This window comes from Anomalospiza imberbis, chromosome 9 (assembly GCF_031753505.1).
Source record: "Anomalospiza imberbis isolate Cuckoo-Finch-1a 21T00152 chromosome 9, ASM3175350v1, whole genome shotgun sequence".
NCBI classification, from domain to species: domain Eukaryota; kingdom Metazoa; phylum Chordata; class Aves; order Passeriformes; family Viduidae; genus Anomalospiza; species Anomalospiza imberbis.
Window position 1 is genome coordinate 4,354,559 of NC_089689.1, and position 13,795 is coordinate 4,368,353.

At 50.9% G+C, this 13,795-nt stretch overlaps 1 long non-coding RNA gene across 2 annotated transcripts; it reads left to right on the forward strand.

The window, feature by feature from the left end:
• The first annotated feature begins 955 nt into the window (after positions 1–955).
• On the forward strand, positions 956–12,506 carry LOC137479145 (uncharacterized). 2 transcript variants are annotated; one of them, XR_011001991.1, is made up of 3 exons: positions 956–1,012; positions 6,288–6,347; positions 7,201–8,812. It is a non-coding gene; the product is annotated as an uncharacterized lncRNA (long non-coding RNA). The 2 variants fall into 2 exon arrangements; XR_011001990.1 differs by lacking the exon at positions 956–1,012 and adding an exon at positions 9,606–12,506 and having other exon boundaries at positions 5,172–6,347; positions 7,201–7,326.
• Positions 12,507–13,795: the final 1,289 nt, after the last annotated feature.

Consider the following 13,795-nt stretch of genomic DNA (forward strand, 5'->3'; position numbering starts at 1 on the left):
AGGGGTTGGAGAGGTTTGGACTGCTGTAGCCTCCGGTTTGCACAGCAAGCTCCTCTGTGTCCCCTACACAGTTCCATGTGGGTCTGTCAGGCTGGGACTGATGGCAGAGTTCAGTCAGAGTTCACTCATCAGGAGGATGAGTGGTTCTTGTGTGTTCCTGAAACTCTGAGAAAGACAAAATGCAGTGTCATAAAAAAGACATGTCATCAAATCAGCAGGATGACGTGGTGGACCGGTTCCCAGTATCCTGCTCTTCCCATGAAATACTCATGCTGATGGACCCTCCCTGCCCAACCTGTCCTTGCAGTTACCTGGCTGGGAGGAACACAGGAGACATGATGGCAGCACCAACACCTGTAACAGATAAAGAAATTTGGGAATATTATGAAAAACAAGAGGGTGAGGAAGCCATAGGAGCAGTGTGTTGATATCAATTTCCTTTGGGACCCCTGGAACCCAGTGTTTCCCGTCTCTAGGCTGCTCTGTATCCTCATGTTATTGCAACACTTGCCTGTGTCTGATGGATGCATGGGACAGGGCAGGAAGGGGGCTCTGTTGCCTTTTTAAAAATTTAAAACACAAGATGTTCCTGACAAGTCTTTGTCCTTCCAGGACTGTCCCTGTGGCCACTTTCCCTGTGGCTTCCACCAACTCAAGCCAGTGTCACTGTCACTCAGTTGTGTGAATGGCTGTGGAGGAAAATTCCCTTCCCTGTGCATAATCTGGGATCTGTCTTGTGTCAGCTGAATGTGATTTGGTGCCTTCAGCCCCTCAGAGCCTGGGCTGGCTCTCGCTAGCCCAGCCTGGGACTGGCATTCACTGTCAGGGACCTGCTCTCTGCATTCAGAGCGTGGGACCAGCCTGGCATTTCCTGCTCCGCCCTGGGGACAAGGCAGGTCATGACTTATGCATTTTATCATTACAAAGAGATTTTCCTCTAGATGTGTGCAATAAGCAGTGGTGCTGACCTGTGATCCTGGAATTGAGCAGCGTTAATGACTCCCCTTTGCAGGTAATAAGCAGCAAATGTACACATTTTGGGGAGATCTGAATATTTTTTTCCTCTTTTTAAGACTGCTGTCTTCCTAGGCCAGACTTAATTAGCAGACCTCATTATTTCCTGAAATGTAACTTGACTTCTATTGAATGAGAATTGTTCAGTGGATGGGAAGCAGCAGAGCAGTGCTGCAATATTCATATTGTTTTAATTGCAACATTAACATTTCATGCCGCTCTTGGCACACTTTCAGGTGCGGCCCTTCAGCTCAGTGAAACACTGTGCAAGGTTGGATCAGAACAATTAGGATAGAGTGACTAGATTTCTGGATTTTCTTTTTTTTTCTCCTATTTTAATGAGCATAAGCTTCAATTCAGTCCCCATCCCTCCTTTTGTTGGGCAGATCAAGGAGTCACCACCCCTGGAGTGTAAATCCCTTTTTTTTTTTTTTTTTGAGTAAAGGATGTGCTGTAGCACATGTTTAAATTGTCTTTTTGTGGAGCTGAAGCCCCACAGGTACAAGTGATACGTGATCCACCAGGCTGAAAGTGCCTCCTGGGACTTGACCTTTACCAGGTGAATCAGAGAAGTCCCAAAATGTGTCTGGCCAGCTGGGATGGTGTCACAAATGAGCTGGAGTGAAAAAGGTTATTTCTCACTTCTTGGTTTCTGCCAGGGCTCTGGAATGCCTGAAGCTGGAGATGACACTCGGAACAGGTAAGGACTGGGTTACCAGTGCAGATCCTAAATGAGCACAGGGATCACCCTGCTGTATCCCCAAACTGCATACAGGGCAGCCTTTCTGACAGAGGCGTCAGGCAGCACTGAAATGCTGGGCTCAGCCCTAGCAAGGCTGTATCACACTGGGGATGTGAGAACATTAATTGACACTAAGGGAGAACCAGGAGGCTGCTGTATCCCCTTCAGAAGGAAGAAGAGGAGTTTCTGGGGCTCATTCTTTCCTCCTGGAGGAAGGACACCCATGCTGCTGCCTGCCAGCCCCGTGCTGGCACCAGCAGATCTGTACTGGGGCTGGTGGGCAGCAAGGACCTGTGTGTGGAAGAATGGGCTCTCTCTCAAGTGCCACCCATCAGTCAACAGCTAATGAGCAGCTTGATGTGTAAGTGATCCCGCTGAGAGCTCACCAGGCACTGCTCTGACTCTGGCCTGCCTTCCTGGCATTTCCTGGCAGCAGTCTGTGGATGAAACCTCTTTCTGGAAGGTGAAATCTCTGTCCATGCAGTGGAGAGGCAGTGGGAGAGTTGTGGGGGTGAGGGAGCTGCTCAGCCCATCAGTTCTCCCCCTTGGAGCTGGGCATGTCACTTCCATTTTAGGCAGCAGCTGAACTCATCCACGAGTCTGGGATGGTAATTAAGGCTGGAAATGCAGAAGGACTTCAGTTTGGTCTCTCAAAGAAGGACTAGGGAAGGGCACACATTCCATTTCCATCGGCTTTCCAAAGGCTAACATGCGATCTTAGCTGGCTGGCTATCAGCTATCAAACAGGCCTGAAACCTTCTCCTGTTGGTACTGTGTGCAGTGGGATCCATGAAATCTCATCTTCTCTGGATATACAGTTTGGGTTTGGAGTCTAGTGTCCAGTAAGTCATTTGTGCTGAATGGAGCATCTCCCTTTCCTGGGATATTTATAGCATCTCTCCCACACAAATTGTCTGATGTCTAATAAGGGATGATACACGACAGTTTGGATGGTGCTAATAATGTCTCTCCTCTGTTTGGTAGTCTGTTCCCATGAAATTTATAGACTCTGACTGTCTCCAAGACCTCTGTTGCTCTGTCACATCAGCTAGAAATCTGTTTGCAGTGTCAGAAGTTGCTGGGGAGTGGGCAGAGGACACACCGATGCAGCAGGATTGCACATGCCTTGCGCTCCTTGGGAAATCAGGCTGAAAATGCGCAGATCCGGGGATGGGGCAGCTGTGGCTCGGATCACGGGGCAGCGTGTTGGGGAAAGCAGTCGGGCTGTGTGGGAGGAAGGTGATGAGCTCCGAGCGCTCCGCCCCTGCCGCTCCTCGGGCACGTTCGAGCTGCCTGGGGCGACCGGCGAGAGCCGAGCGTGGCCGCTTGTGGGAAACAGCCCCCGCGGACCAGAAGCGAGAAACGAGCCAGCCCAGAGCTCCTGGCTGGTGTGAAGAATTGCCTGGCTAAAGGATAATGAATGCCACAGCAGGAGACAGAGCGTTTCTCTGAGGCCATTCATCCCCTTTATCACCCTGCTAACAAGCCCCAGAGCGACTTTAGGGAGACTTCTCTGGAGCAGCAGCATCCCTCAGCCGTGCTGCTGGCTGGGCGCTGGGGGTCAGGGATACTGCGTGTGGCAGCGGGGCTCAGCGGGAAAACCACGGGCCACCTCTCAAATAACAGCCCCGGGCTTGGATCTCTGCTCTGGGGACTGTGCCTTGGCTTTGGTTTGGCTGGCCTGGAGACCATACCCTCCTTCAGGCCGTGCATGGTGCCACCTGAGAGATCCAGATGGAAAAGCCAAGCATCCATCTTTTTTAAAAGTACTTCTGGGCAGAACCTGCAGCACCCTTAGGAGGATTGCTTCATCCTAACTCCCAGTTTGCCTAAGATTTAAGATCTGTAAGATTTATACAAGACCCAAGAGGAGTTTGGGGCCGCCAGCACATAGGTAAGTTGGTTCTGCTTCACTTGCAGCGCAGCTGAGGCTGTGCGTGAGCTTTGTGAGAGGAGGAAAGGGCAGGAGTGATGTGCTCTTCATAAGAGCTAATAAAAGCTAATCCATCCCTTTGCTCCAAGACACTGGGAAGCATTAGTGGCTGGCTGAGTGCCTCCTCCACCGTGGCAGCGTGCTGGGTGCCTCCGCCTTCCCGCTGGCTGGGAGCAAAGCGTGTCCTCCTGTGGTGGGGAAGGCATCTCTGGCAGAGCTGTGCTGCCTGCAACTGCTCTCTGTAGCTGTCATGCCTCCTGGAAGGAAAAACTGCCAGAGAACACGGACAGGTGAGTCTGGGAATGCAGATGGACATCTCTTGGGAAATCTCTCGTGGCAGGCCTCAGCTTCGAGCAAGTGCCTTGCCTCTGCTTCAGGACATGGGCCATGGCTTGTGGGAGCAGAGGAGAGCATCACCTCTGATTTGACTGGTGTATATGAGACCCTCAGAAAGCCTGGAGCCAGTTGAGCCCAAATAGGTGCCCAAATAGGTTGGAACACCTTCACCAAACAGCCTGTGTGCTCACCTGAGCACTGTGCGTGCAGGTACGAGCTGTGCCACCCTGCCAAGAGTGATTTGTGTCTGGGGCACAGTGCACAGTGGGTGATCAAATAGAAATAATTGCCAGTCATTGGAAGTTTTTTTCTTTTTCATTATGTCTGTTTTCTAAAATTCTCCTTCTTCTCCTCCTCCAGGTTTAGCTGTTGGGGAATGCATTTTGTGTGGTCCATGGTAAACACCCTACAACCAGTGCTAGTGGGAGAAAGGGAAGCAAACAGTGTTTTTTGAGTGTCCTCAACAAATGTTGATAGTGGTTTTATAGGGGCAAAAAAGGAGGAGAAAAGCTGCAAAGCTTTGCAGATGGAGGGGGTAAAGTGCCATGATAGATAATTGGGTGGTTCCAGTGAGGGGAGAAACAGCAGGAGAGCAGCAGGTGGTGGAGATGTCCTGGAATGTGTTTGCAGAGCTGTGGAACAGAGAATAAAGTGTATAATGGAGCCAGGTATCTCCTTGAGTGTGAGCAGAAGAGGATTGTAAGCCTGATTTTTTTCTCTGTTTTTTTTTTTTTTTTTTTTTTTTTTTTTTTTTTTTTTTAATCAGGAGGTCTCCAAGCATTTTAAAAGGAAGCTCACATCACAGATTGAAAAATTTCCCATCTTGAGGCTTCAGTGACTGTTTGGAGCCAGGCAGAGGAACCTGTGAGTGTTGAGCCTTTGTCACAAGCTGTCCTCCCAAAAAGTCTGCACTCTAGACCTTGGCCTCTCTCCCAGAGCCCTGTGCTGACCAGACTGATAATGGGGAGTTCACTGGAGGCCAGCCATGTCCCACGAGGTGGCAGCAGGACATGTTGCCACCTGTGGCCACTGCTATCAGCTGGACTGACTCTGGAAGGGAGGATATTGGCAAGCCAAGTGGCCTTTCAAAGCAGGCTGGAACTTTAGGGGATGTCAGTACATGTGAGGCCTCTGTTCCTGCCCTGACCTCTCAGAGTTTTGGGAGGAGTACACTTTCAGTCCAGAAACATCTGGTGCCTTTTCTTCTTCTGCCAGCACCACTAGATGTCAAGTTGAAGGGAAACACAATACATCACCTTCCTCGTGGACTGCCATTCAGCCAAGAGTAACAGAGATTAGCCTTCAATCACACGAGGGCTGGAGCTGTAGGAAACCTTCCCAAGAACACGCTGGAGAAACATTTTCATTAGCAGAGGAGAACATGATGGAGATGAAGTGGCCCTTCACCTCGGCTGCCAGACCTCTCCCCTGCCTGGCGTTAACAGGACATGGAATGCTAACTGAGGAGCTGGGGCCAGCTGCAGGGCTCTGAGTGCTGTCTGCATCCAGATGTGAGGAACAGCTGTGACACAGCAAAGCAGTGCTTTTATAGTCTGGTGGGGGTGGTCTTGGTTTTCCTCCTGCCTATGAGCTCTCACTGCTAGAAATAAACTGTCTCTCTCGACTGAAAGGAGAAAACCTGCGCTGGGGCACATAGCTGAGTGGGTGTGGGCCAGAAAAGCAATGTCCTTGGCTGATAGTGTCCATGAGGCCAGGAGGTATCACAGCCTCTGCCTCCTGCAACATGTTTTGCAAATTTAACAGGACTGCCTTGGTGGTAGTAGGGGCTTTCTCTGCTCCATGGAAAGCTGCTCCACAGCTCTTTGCTCTTACTCTGCCTCCCCCAAGCAGCTGAGGTGCCCAGGATTCACTTCTGCTATTGATGTTGATGAAACACCCCCTGGACCCCAGCTGGATGCCTGGCACAGACCTGTCTGTCCCAGTTAATGGGAATTAACCAGCAGGATCCCTGCAGCTCTGTCTGCCATCCCCCACCACCTCACCTCCCTGGGGCTGGCGTGCTCCTGACAAAGGCAGGCTCCATCTCTTTCACTCACAGCTGAAGGATGCCTTGCCTGCTCCTATCTTGCAGGTTGGAGGGAAATCATTTTAATTTGTGTGGCACATACCTTTGGGTGTAAGTTGGGGGAAGAAAAGAAAAAATCCAAAAGAAACTCTGGCCATTCTGGGTATTTTTACTTGTTTGCAAAGGACCATTAATATCTCTTTCTCTGTATTTTTTTTTTTTTTAATTCCCTGCAGACTGATCTCTCTCAGGGGCTGCCTGTGGTGCTGCATTAACATCACATCTCTGTGGTGAAGGTAAGCTAGTTCTCAGTGCTCCCTGAGACACAGACTCAGAGGGAGCCCCATCTCTCTTCTTCACTCTGTCTGGGTGCCCACCACATGCACAGCCTCTGAGAAGGAGCTCCCTGGCTGGGAGGGTGAAGGCTTGGAGATATTTATGCCTTTTGGGATGTTTTTTGTCAAGAATGGGATTTGAGCTCCCTGAGAGGGAGGTGACACAGCCTGGCAGCTAAGGAATTGGTTTGGAACATCAGAACAAATGGCTGCTGTAATTTTGGAGCATTCTCTTGTTAAGTTACCTCTCATGTCGCCCTCCTCCATTTCAGAACTGAGAGGAAAACATGGCTCCTGAGCATTTTTTTCCCCCTGTGATGCCTTCACCTTTCTTGTATTCCCTTTTCTCCTACGATCTCAGCTGGCTGAGTTTCACTGCCAGCCTATTGAAAGGAAAGGCACGTGCTGGCTTATGGAGGGAGAGAGACCTGAGACAGGATAAATCTGTATGCAGTGAGAATGGGGGAAAGCAAGTCAGCTGCTCTGACACTTTTATTATGGAGCCAGGCTGCTTGGGGATGAATCTTTCTTGAAACGTGTTGCTGGATGACATTTCTACCAGGTCTCAGCAGTAACCTTCACCAAGCCTTGCTGCCCAGCCCTGTGCTTGCCTTTTCCTGGGACAAAGAGAACGAGTATCAGCTTGAAATGCCACAGGCAGCAGGGATCAATGGGGCTCGATGCACCTCCAGTGAGTCTGAAAGCACTTGGACTTTCTCACCAGAAGCTCTTCAGGCTTTGTGACCTCAGCGTATGGCTGCATGTGCTGTTTTGCAAAGGAGTTGTGGGCTCCTACATCTGTTTCTCATTTCAGAAATGAAGAGGATGCAGCAGAGACCAAAATGAAATTCTCCTCGGAGTTGTCCAGAAGGATGGATAATTGCAAGAAAACATTATTCCATGGCTCTGGAAAAGGAGTATCCACTTGTTTAGTAACCTGGTAATGAGGTGCTGGCTGTGCTCCGTGCAGAGGCTGGAAGCCACGGGAGGTTTGGGGTTACAAAGAGTGCTGGGCAGGGTTTGCTGCCCTCTCAGCTCCTTTCCTGTATCACTGTCAACTCAGATTTCACATCAAGAGGGTGATGTTATGGCTGGCGGTGACAACAGCAGAATGTCACTGGCAGAGGTGAAGTCTTTCCCTCCATGAGGGTAATTCTCCCTTCCCTTTCCCCTTCCCCTTGGCTTGCGTTGGGCCCTGCTGGCTCCTGGTGCGGAGCAGGGCAGGCATTCGTGTGCTCAGGGGACAGCACGTACTGTGCTGAGCACAGTTCCTGCAGTCTGGGTCAGTGGCTCCCTGTCACTGATGCCTCTTGGCTGCATGGTGACCCGGGACAGAGGGAAACCCCTTGTCACTGCCTGAAACAAACTGGGGCCATTGGAAGCTGCAATGTTTGTCATCATGGCAGCACTGCACAGAGTGGTCCTCTGCCATGCTGGCAGGCTTGTACCAGCAGGAGGTCTGCCAGGGATGTCCCTTCAGAGCCCTGGGGGCCCCTGTCCCCTTTAGGGCCAGGCCTAAGCTGGGTCTGAGGGGCAGACTTATATGTTAATGGTTCGTGTTGTCTGCAAGCTGCCTCTCACCTCCTCTGAGCAGGAGCTGATCTTGTAGAAAGGTGCCATGTCCACCTGCTGCAGCAGCCCCTCTACAGCATCTGTCCCCAAGGGCCAGTTCAACAAAGCCTTGGTGGTGTTCTGGGTCCAGTTTTCATTTTTCAGCTGATTATGGAAAAAAGGATGAAGGTACCTGCTGCTGCCAGGCCACAGTAGAAAACAGAGGAAGGGGATTGACCTCTTAGTGTGCTTAAAGATCCAAAGGTTTAGTCTGACTGCTTCTCTCTCAGCCCTGATCCTGTTGTATCTTTTCCATCTTATGCCTGAGCCTTTTTTTGTTTTGCTATTTTTTCTTGTTCCCTTTTTACCCTCACTTTATGAAAAATGGCTTTCCCATCTGCAGATGTCAGGAGTCTGCCTGAGCTGGGTGTATGGCTCAGTGAATATACAAATGTGTGGTTGGGTCATGGCAGAGCCATGAGATGAATTCCAAATGTGCACGAAGAAGGGCTTCTGCTGCCTCTCATGTTTGTTTTTCTTATCCCAAGGAGGTGTGAGAATCGCCTTTGGGAGCAGTGCTTCCTTCTGCTCCTGCTCTGCCTTACCAAGGATCAGTTCTCTCTCATCCATCATCAGATGAGTCCTCCTTGCTCCCACATCTCAGCTGCTGATGGGAATGCTGGGGAAAGGGACAACTTTTTTATCCTGCTTTTTACTACTATTCTTTTCCCTCTGCCTTTTGCATTCCACCTCTTAGGCCCATGAAAATGCATTTGGCAGGCTGGGGCTTGACGACAATTGTTGGTCCAAGTACTTTTAAAGAGAGTCAAGGATGAGGTAGAGGGAAGGGCATTGTTTTGTAGAATCATAGAATATTCTGATTGCATTCCACCTCTTAGGCCCATGAAAATGCATTTGGCAGACTGGGGCTTGAGGACAATTGCTGGTCCAAGTACTTTTAAAGAGAGTTAAGGATGAGGTAGAGGGAAGGGCATTGTTTTGTAGAATCATAGAATATTCTGATTGGGAATCCACAAGGATCATCGAGTCTAACTCCTGTCCCTGCACAGCACACCCCAACAATCCCACCATGTGTCTGAGAGCATTTTCCAAACACTCCTTGAGCTCTGGCAGGCTTCTGTCTATGACCACTGCCCTGGGAAGCCTGTTCCAGTGCCCAATCACCCTCTGAGTGAAGTACATTTTCCTAATACCCACCCTAAACCTCTCCTGACACAGCTTCTTGCTGTTCCTTTGGGTCCTGTTGCTGGTCACCAGTTTGACCTAAGCCCCTTAAGAGGCTTAAAATGCAGCTTTGGAATTTTTCAGCAGTGGTGCACAACTCTACATAAGATGCCCTGAAAGCACCCAAATGCTCCTGCCCATTTCAGGCTCGCTGTGTCCCCTGGCTGGTATGTGAGCTGCTTCCCTCACCCCTGTGTCCAGAGAAGCTTACAGCCAGGTGGGCTCAGAGGAGCAGGCAGGCAAAAATGAAATGACTCTGTCCATCCATGCTCTTGCCACAGTTACCTGGTCGAGGAGGGGAGGTTTCTGGGAGGGCAGAGCCCCACTTTGGCAGGAAGAGAGAGCAGGCAGCTTGAGCTGAGCTCATTTTTCAACAAGCAGATGGCTGTTCAGTGGGGACCCACAAAAACCCTCTCGCTCCAGGCTGCAAGCCCACCAAACCAAAGTGTTGTGCTGACATGGAAAAAAGCATCGCTCCATTGATGCTCAGCCTGAATTGCTTCTTCCATTCAATTCAGGACACAGCAACAGCCTCCTCCTGCCACCAGCTCCCATGAGGAGCCAGCTGCACACCTGCAACCAGGCGAGGAGGGAGCAGGAGCTGTTGAGCCACGAGGAAGGCGAGCGGTGGCAGATTCCTGCAGCATTTCCACCCCGCGGGGCTCTTGGCGAGCGAGCGCTCGTCTGCTTTGAAAGCTCTTAGTGCTCCTGCAGGTGAGAGCCAATTTGTCTGCTTTCCTGCCCAGGTGCCATCTGTTTGTAGGATTGCCTGTGCGGTGGATGAGCACGGCGGGGATGGCGAAGCGAAAAGGGCTGCTGGGGTGGGAGGGATGAGCCTAAAACTTTCCTTGGGTATCTTCAGCACTTCTGGCTGTCGTTGTTGCTTCCCCTCTGCACCGCGGTGGGGAAATCACAGCCTGTCATTTGGTGTTCCCGGAGCGTGATGGGGCGCTGAGGCACCGCTAATAGCAAACCATCATTTTAATGCTAATTTCCTACCATTAGCTCAGGCTGGGGGAGGCTCAGTCTGGGTGGAGGGAATCCATTAACAGATGGAGAAAGGGGGGATGTGTGGGGATTTGTTCTGCACCCCCAGAAGGGACTTCCAAAGGGCAGATGACTAACTACCACTGGGAAAATTGGTAGGAGGCACTGGGGTCAGTCTGTGGTGGATGTGTGGGAGGGAGGAAGAGCAATGCTTTGCTCCAAATCATCTTCCTATGGGGATTGCTTGACTGCTTCAGACTTTGACTTGAATTTGGTGTTTGCTGCTTGTGGCCAGCCCTCTGTGCCCTGTGACCCAAGGGATGCTCAGAGCGCTGGCAGGGCTGCAGCTGGTGGCATTGTTGTCCTTTCAACAAAGAAGACCAGCAGGGTTGGGTTTAGCTGCTGTCATCTTGGGAGGGGCTCCTTAGTGCAGGAGCCTGGACATCTATGTTGGGTGATGGGCTCAAAGCAGGGAAATGTGAAGCTGTTCATGAGATACCCAAGAGCTAAAAAAAATAACCTGCCCTTTTGCCATGACAACAAGGTCAGCTGTCCCAAGGTGGAGAGCTGGCAGGAGAAACCAGGGGCTCAGTTTGGAGTCATGAAGGAAACTCAACCATTTCCCTGCCCTTTCCAGAGGTGGCAGTCCCCACATCCAGCCTCTTGGTCAGTCTCCTCTGGCCATGCTTGCCAAGTGGAAGAGCCTGGGCTGGTTTAGGTGCCTGGAGCTCCAGGGGGGTTTGAAGAAAGATGACTGGCTGCAGGACTGTAATGCCTGTTTGGGATTTTTTGGGCAGCAGTCAGAGAGGTTCCTCTACCATTTCTAGACCAGCATGGAAACGCTGGGACTAAAGGAATGTGAGCTCAGATTGCTATGCCTCTCTGGAAAGAAACTGGTTGCCTACCAATGGGAGACAGCACTGTTTGAAGTCAAGGGCCCAGTGGTGTCCTGTCTGTGGTGTGACACCCCTCCTGAAGACACAGCAGCCTGTGCTGACCTAGACCACTGGCTTCATCATTTCTTGTGGAAGCCTATGTGGATATTTTAAAAACCCACTTAAGGACCGTTTTAAAACTCTTTTGTCTTCTGGCAGAGAAGCAGGGCAAGGACAATAGCAGCCACAATAAACCAGGAACTGGTTAAATGGCAAAGGGATTGAAAGCCAAGAAGGGACCATCGTGCCAGGAGGACAATAGCAAAGGCTACATCAGTAGAATACCAGCTATCAGATCCATCTCGGTGTGGAGCATGACTCACTGTTTTTAAATAAACTATTTCCATCAGAGAAAATGGCTCCTATATTTTATAAAGGCCTTTCCCAGCTTTGGTTGAGGAGAGGAAAGAAAAAGTGAAGGGCTACTTTTTCCTAGTTGAGGAGGATCAAACTTTCCTTCAAGTAGCTGAGCAAGGAAATCAGTGCCTTACGTGTTCCCAGGAATAATACAATCCAGTAGTTTTGGGGGGAGGAAAGAAGTAAGAATAAAATAGCATTGCTCTTCCCAGTTCAGCACTCTGAATAATGAGCCTGCAGGCTGGAGGGAGAGCTCCCAAGAGAGGCGCCTGCATGCAGGAGATGGACACAACAAGTGTCTCACATGGGTCGTATCTGAAGCGATGTCTCTCTAATTTTCTACATCACTGAGAGCATAGCACAGCACCATCAATCACAGTCAACCTCCCCTCAGAAAGCCACCTCCTGCCTCGCTGTGCTGTGGTGTCCCCCTGTGCTCCTGCCCGGGCTGGGGACCACAGGTGTCCCAGGCAGCAGCACTGCAGGCACTGTCCCTCCCAGCGGGTTCTCATTCGTTGTGTTAGAGCCTGCTTGGGGTTCTGCCTGTCTCCTTCCTCCACCCCCAGTGCCTGCTCCTTGCCAGCACCTCATTTCCAGATACATCTTCCCCTCCTGGAGTCGGAAAAGGCCAAATGCTGCCTTTATCCCCGATGAGGAGAAGGTGTGGGGCTGCCTTACCTGGGATAAACTCACTGTGTGCTGCCTGGGGGAGGCCGGAGGGTGGGCTTGCTCCTTGTACTGCTCACCTGAGGATGGGGAGGTTGGCCTTTGCAGGTCTCATGGAGCCATCAGGGCATGCTCAGGACTGGCTTCTTTGCCCCAACTCTGGGCATGGAGCAGCTTTCATGCTGTGCTTGTCATGCAATGTAGCAGCTCTTGGTCCCTCATCTCTCTTTTTGTGAAGCCCCCTGCTCCTTCCTGGCCTGGCTGTGTTTGTACCAGACCCAGGGGCACTGCTTTGGAGGAGCAGTGGTGGTGGTTCTTCTGGCCAGGCACACTCCTAGAGTAGCCAGAGGGCTGGTGGGACACAGATCTGTTCCTGTGGCTGTTTCTTCTACTGCAGCACGGACATAACCGGTGGGTTTGCTGCCTTCTTTATCTCTATCATGTGCTAAACTGGGTGCTCTTCCTCAGTTGTGGTGGCTGTTGGACCTACCAAAACCTGGCTGACTTGTTCCTGGTATCATGATATAGAAGCTGTTTACAGCCCCATATCTGACTCCATGGGCTCAAACTCCAGCTAGAAAATCAAGGACCGAGCTGCTTTCTTGAGCACAGCTTTAGAGAGAAGCATTTTCAGAAGAAACTCTTGCAATTGCCACCTCCCTCTCAGCCTCTTCACTGGTTTTTGCTGAGCATCCTTGACCTCTTCCTCAGGCATGGTTCCCTGCATGTGTCAGCCCTGCTCTGGTGTTGGGGAGCTGTTGCTGGCATCTGTAATAGCTGCATTGTTTACTTCCCAAGTGCCTGCCCTTTCTGTAATGAGCTGTAATTCATCCTGCTTTATACAGGGCTCAAGGATACCTGGAGCAAGGAGGGTGTGCCATTAAACTACCTCCTAGGCTGCAATCTGGACCTGGGATTGCTGATCTCCTGGAGATGTAAAACAGGGAGGACAAGGGGGACCAGATGGAAATGGGGAATAATTACCTTGCAGGGTGAAGGGGGCTGGCTGGGTTGGGAACTGCTGGGAGCTGACATGCAGGTGCAGATGGATGGTTACGGCAGGCAGGGCAGAGGGATGAAAGATGCCTTTTTAAAGCATCTGCCTCCCTCTCTTCCTCTGCTTTATAACCTGTTTTTATAGAGACTGCATGAGGAACACATTTTTTTTATTAGCAGCTTGGGAGTGGAGAGTAATAAAGATTAATTTTTAAAAATAATTCTTTGCATTATCTTTTAATTTCCCGTGGCAGGGTTTGACTTTTAAATCTGCAAATGGACTTAACTGCTAATGTGCTCATCAGTTCAGAAGTGGCAGCTGAAGGAGCCGTGGGACTCAGGGAAGGTGGGAGAGGCCCCAGAGTTGAGCCTGGAGTCCCGGGAAAGGCTGTTCCAGAGTCTTCCCTGGCCAAAAGGACCCATTCAGGCCCACAGCTGTATCTCCATCCCAGCAAACTTGGAGAGATTATTCCTGCTGCAGCCCATGGTGCCCATTTTGCTTCCTTCCACTGCTGGCAATGATGAAAGTCCCGTGAGGGGGAAGGAGGGAAGCCTGACATCCCTGCTGTGTTGCTGTGGGTGACAGGTCCTTGCTGGCCTCCCCCCAGGATGGTGTGTCCTGTGGGAAGGCAGAAGGGGAAGCCCAGTGAAGGGGGGAGCACAGCTGGAATG